The sequence below is a fragment of the Mus caroli genome, unplaced genomic scaffold (assembly GCF_978045245.1).
Source record: "Mus caroli unplaced genomic scaffold, Mus_caroli_1 scaffold_15, whole genome shotgun sequence".
Taxonomy (NCBI): domain Eukaryota; kingdom Metazoa; phylum Chordata; class Mammalia; order Rodentia; family Muridae; genus Mus; species Mus caroli.
The window spans coordinates 87,523,856-87,529,650 of record NW_028227270.1 but is presented as its reverse complement, the minus strand read 5'-3'; the positions used below and the strand labels follow the sequence as shown (position 1 = coordinate 87,529,650).

General features: G+C 46.5%; 2 pseudogenes; both read left to right on the top strand.

Moving 5' to 3' along the window:
* The first annotated feature begins 991 nt into the window (after positions 1-991).
* LOC147001027 (igE-binding protein pseudogene) lies at positions 992-4,840 on the top strand (annotated as a pseudogene).
* On the top strand, positions 2,778-3,531 carry LOC147001028 (endogenous retrovirus group K member 7 Pro protein-like; annotated as a pseudogene).
* Positions 4,841-5,795: the final 955 nt, after the last annotated feature.

The following is a 5,795-nucleotide window of genomic DNA, read 5'->3' as shown; positions in this document are numbered from 1 at the left end:
TATCTATCATATCTAAAAAATTTCTCACTAATTGTACTTTAAGCCTTACTCCTCTGGCCTGAAACAACTCCTGAAAACTAAAAGCAACCGCCTGATCCATGACGTTAAACCCTTTCTTCTTCCACCTAAGCAGCTTTCTAAAAAGCTGCGGCACACCACCTGTTTCCGTATCTAGTTCCGATTAACATGCTGCTGACCCAAGCAGAACCAGTGTTGGGTTAGCACTGATTCAAGCTTAATTCGTATCCTACCGCATCCTCAGCAACACTTTACAAAACTGAAATTTTAAGCTAGTGCTAGCATGTGTACCTGTCCGTTGCTCCGATGCCCTATACGAAGATCCTTTCCTGTGGAGCTCTCCAGCAGCAGCTTTTCTCTTAGCATCCCTCTGCCATTCTTCAGGTCCCTGTTCAGGTGCCAAACTGTTGCGGCCTGACCAGCAGTCCACAACGTGAACGGTTCAAATGAGGATGGCAGCTCTAGCTGAAAAGAGAGGAAACTAGACGGGGCGAAAAAAGAAACGGAGCCAAGTCTCTGATCAAAGCTCTCCTTTACTAGTTCCGACATTCAGTTATAAAGGAAGGGGTAGGGAACCCGATTTCCTGCCAAATAACTCGGGGTCCAGTAGCAGGGTGAACACGTGTGTGGCTCCAAGCAGCAAAGCAACAGGGTCCAGCAGTGGGCATGGCAGAACAAATGAGCAAAAAACTCCACCCCTGAGCCAGCAGGTTCCAGGCTGGGGGTGGGGAGGCTACAGCTGGTGCTGAAATTTTTATTCTGTCCATCGAGGCTGGTGCTGAAATTCTTATTTTGTCCATCGAGGCTGGTGTGGAAATTTGAGGTGTGGTCAGTCCGACGTAGATAAGCGGCAGCACCGAGGTATCTTGTAAGCCTCCCGTAGATAAGGGAGCGGAGCACCGTGTTTACTTTCGGCTTTGCTTAAGGAGTACCATAAGCCGGGCGTAGATCAGCCACAGGCACTCACTCTATCATGGGCTCTTCACAGTCAGTGATCACCGCGTTACAGGCAGTGCTAAAGCAACGTGATCTGCAGGTCACCTCCTGTACGCTGCAGAATTTTGTTAAGGAAGTGGATCGTGTAGCTCCCTGGTATGCCTGTTCGGGGTCTCTAACTGTAGCCACATGAAATAAGCTAGGATGGGACCTTGACCGTAAGCATGAAGAGGGAGACTTACGCCTAGGCACCAAGGCAATTTGGAAGCTTATAAAAAACTGTCTAGAGGATGAAACCTGCCAACCCGCCATTGTGGAGGGACAGGGAACACTAGAAGAGGTTCAGGACAGTATGTCAGAAGCCGAACGGAGCGAGAGAATAAGAGCTCGAAAAAAGAAAGACATGTCTAAGAAAAAAGGACCTCCCTGGGATTCAGAAGGAAGGGGAGAGAGAAAGAAGGGCAGTGAAACTGAGCCCTCTACTAAGAAAAAGCCTTATACTAATTTTTATCCTATCCATGACTTGGAGGCATTAGAGATTGATAGTTCAGGGTCCGAAGATCTAGACTTCAGTGAGGAGAGTGAATTAGAGGAGGAGGCAGCAAAATATAAAGAACAAAGATATACCCCTGATCGATGGTCGTGATCAGGAAGTGATAAAAAGGGTAGCATACCAGCTACTGTGCCCACAGCACCACTGCTTTATGAATTGCTGTATAGTGCTAACTCTTTTTTTCCTCAGGAAGAGTTAAAAAAGATACAGGTAGCATTTCCAGTCTTTGATACTGGGGAGGTGGGGCGTATGCATGCCCCAGTGGACTATAAACAACTTAAAGAACTTGCTGAATCTGTCCGTAATTATGGGGTCAGTGCCAATTTTACTCTGGTTCAGGTCGAGAGATTCGCCAATATGGCCATGACCCCGTCAGATTGGCAAATGATAGCAAAGGCTACACTCCCTAATATGGGACAATATATGGAATGGAAAGCTCTATGGTATGATGCGGCCCAAAATCAGGCCAGGGCCAATACCACAGCAGTTGATGACAACCAGAGACAATGGACCTTTGAATTGTTGACCGGCCAAGGGCAGTATGCCACTAATCAAATTAACTATCCTTGGGGGGCATACGCACAGATAGGGGCAGCTGCAGTCAAGGCTTGGAAGGACTTACAAGAAAAGGGGAGGCTGGGGGTCACCTTACAAAGATTGTTCAGGGTTCAGGACCCCCAGGAACCATTCTCTGATTTTGTGGCAAGAATGACTGAGGCCGCAGCTCGGGTCTTTGGTGACCCCAAGCAAGCCATGCCTCTAATTGAACAGCTCATTTATGAGCAAGCCACCCAAGAGTGCAGGGCGGCTATCACGCCAAGAAAAAACAAAGGGTTACAAGACTGGCTTAAGATATGTAGGGAGCTAGGAGGCCCTCTGACCAACTCGGGACTAGCCACGGCTATATTGCAATCTCAGAGGCGCCCTAATTTCAACAAACAAAAGGTGTGTTTCAATTGTGGGAAAGCTGGACATTTGAAGAGAGATTGCCCTGTACATGAACGTGCAAGAGGAGCTGTTCTCTGCTCCCGCTGCAGAAAGGGCTATCACAAGGCTAGTGAATGCCGCTCTATCAGAGATGTAAAAGGAAGACTCCTGCCCCTGATAGGTGAAGTTAATCCCTCACAGTCAAAAAACGGGATGCTGGGCCCCGATCCCAGGGTCCTCACAAATATGGGGGCCGATTTTTCAGAAGCCAGAGCAGGACAGAGGAGATAACACCCAACGAGTTACAGGAGTGGACTTGCGCGCCACCTCCAGTTTCTTACTCATGCCCCAAATGAATGTGCAACCAGTCCCCGTTAAGTCTCCTGGACTCTTACCCCCTCGGACTATGGGTCTCATTATTGGGCGAGGATCTCTCACTTTACGAGGCCTTGTGGTTCATCCTGGGGTAGTGGACCACCAACACCTGCAAGACATTCAAGTTCTCTGCTCCTGCCCCCAAGGTATTTTTTCCATTAGCCCAGGAGATAGAATTGCACAATTAATATTCTTGCCCAGCCCTGATAAGGATGAAGATAACACAAAAGAATTGAGAGGTATGGGTTCTTCTGGCCCCGATTCAGCCTATCTAGTTATGCCTTTGAATGCCAGGCCTACATCTTTTTATTAATGACAAAGATTTTGAGGGGATTATGGACACCAGAGCAGATAAGAGTATCATTTCATCTTACTGGTGGCCCAAGAGCTGGCCTGTTACAAAATCTTCTCATTCTTTACAAGGCCTGGGTTATCAATTTTGCCCAGCGATTAGTTCATCCACCCTGACATGGCAAACCTCAGAAGGACAGAGGGGCCTGTTTACTCCATATGTGCTCCCGCTGCTGATAAACCTATGGGGCAGAGATGTGCTTTCTGAGATGGGAATCACATTAACCAATGAATACTCAGTTCAGACCACTAATATTATGAAGAAGATGGGGTACACAAAGGGAAAGGGATTGGGAAGCAAAGAACAAGGTAGACTTGAGCCTGTCTCCTACAACGGTAACCCAGGTAGACGGGGCTTGGGTTTTTCCTAGGGGCCGTTGGGGTTACAAGAACCATCACATGGGTAACAGAGGAACCCATGTGGGTCTCCTAATGGTCCTAATTGTTTCCTATACTGCCACACAAGTTCAGGTCCTTGCGGCTACATCTGATGACTGGGCAGTATTAGTCACCTCCTTTTCAGGACAAATTGACAATCATTATCCTAGACATCCAATTTTACAATTTGCCCTGAATCAGGCCATAGTGTTTCCACAGGTGACAGCAAAAAACCCGCTTCCAGAAGGAATCATAGTGTACACAGATGGGTCAATAACTGGTGTAGGCTCTTATGTGACCAATAACAAAATAGTGTCTAAACAATATAATAAAACTTCACCTCAGATTGTGAAATGTTTGGTGGTTTTGGAGGTCCTTAAGGCCTTCCCGGGACCACTTAACATCGTGTCAGATTCCTCCTATGTGGTCAATGCAGTTAACCTTCTAGAGGCTGCTGCGGTAATAAAATCATCCAGTAAAGTCGCTGATACTTTTCAAAAAATACAGGCTGTTTTATTACATAGGAGATTTCCTGTTTATATCACCCATATCAGAGTGCATTCGGGTCTCCCTGAGCCCATATCCAGAGGCAATGATCTCGCAGACCGAGCCACCAGGGTTGTGGCTGCTGCCCTTTCATCCCAAGTGGATGCTGCAAGAAATTTTCACAAACAATTCCATGTGACAGCTGAAACCTTGCGCCGTCGCTTTGCGTTGACCAGAAAAGAGGCTAGGGAAATAGTTACTCAGTGTCAAAACTGTTGCCAGTTCTTGCCAGTGCCATATGTGGGGGTTAACCCACGGGGAATTCAACCGCTACAAGTCTGGCAGATGGATGTAACACACATTTCCTCCTTTAGGAGGCTTCAATACCTGCATGTTTCTGTGGATACTTGTTCTGGTATCATTTTTGCCTCGCCTCTTATGGGGGAAAAGGCCTCACATGTAATTCAACATTGCCTTGAAGCCTGGAGTGTTGGGGACAACCCAAAATTCTTAAAACAGATAATGGACCGGCCTACACCTCTCAAAAATTTCAACAATTCTGTCGCCAGATGAATGTAACTCATTTAACTGGTTTGCCATACAACCCTCAGGGACAAGGCATTGTGGAACGTGCCCACCGCATTCTTAAATCTTACCTAATCAAACAGAAAGGGGGAGTCGACGAGGCTCTGCCCTTAACACTGAGAGTGGCCATCTCTATGGCACTCTTTACTCTTAATTTTTTGAATCTTGATGAACAAGGCCGCACTGCGGCTGATCGTCACTGTTCAGAACCAAACAGACCTAGAGAAATGATCAAATGGAAAGATGTCTTAACCGGAAAATGGAGAGGCCCGGATCCTATTTTAATAAGATCCAGGGGAGCTATTTGTGTTTTTCCACAGGAAGAAGACAATCCTCTTTGGGTTCCAGAACGCCTCACCCGAAGGATCTCCCCTTCAGAAGATGTGGAAAAAAGAGGAAACACTGAAACAACGATGGATACTGACCCTTCTACTGGAGATCCTGGTTCCTAGTATTTTGGGGAAATTGTGTTGGGGTATTATGCCCACCTTTCCCCTGCCCATGCCTGTCATGCACAGTGCACAAGTGTTTCCACATTTCTTTACTACTGACAGGGAGCTGGGACTTGCCTTTTTACCATTAGATGGGCAAATTCAGGCTCTGATGGAAAATAGAACTTTTCCCTCAAAGGAAGCCTGTGCTTTGTTATGATCTCTGACTTGAAAGACCAAAGCCAGTGTATATCCTTATACAGTGTTTGGCCCCCTTTCTGTGGGTGGTAAGTAAAAAAAAAAAGTTTAAATAGTAATCAATTATAGTTAGATTAGTTGCTTAATGAATGTTTCTATGCCCTGTGTTGGGATGCTACTAAGTATCCCTTTGCTTTGGTTACTCGCATGCCTAAATTTGTTCTAGTTCCTGTGGAAGCCCCTAGCAGTTTAAGCTTATTTAAAGAAAAGAGAGATTTTGGAATCTCTGCTATTATAGTTGGCTTGGTAGCAACAGCTGCCTCTATCACTGCTTCGGCCCTTGCCTTGTCTGCTACAGTTCAGACAATGCAAACCATCAATGACCTTTCGGCAAGAGTGACATCGGCCCTGGATAGTCAGGCCACGGCCAACTCTCAGATATAGGGAGGCCTCATGTTGGTAAACCAATGGATTGATCTGGTCCAAGAGCAGGTGGATGTCCTGTGGCAAATGGCTCAGCTGAGTTGCAAACATAAGCTGCCTAGCCTCTGTATCAC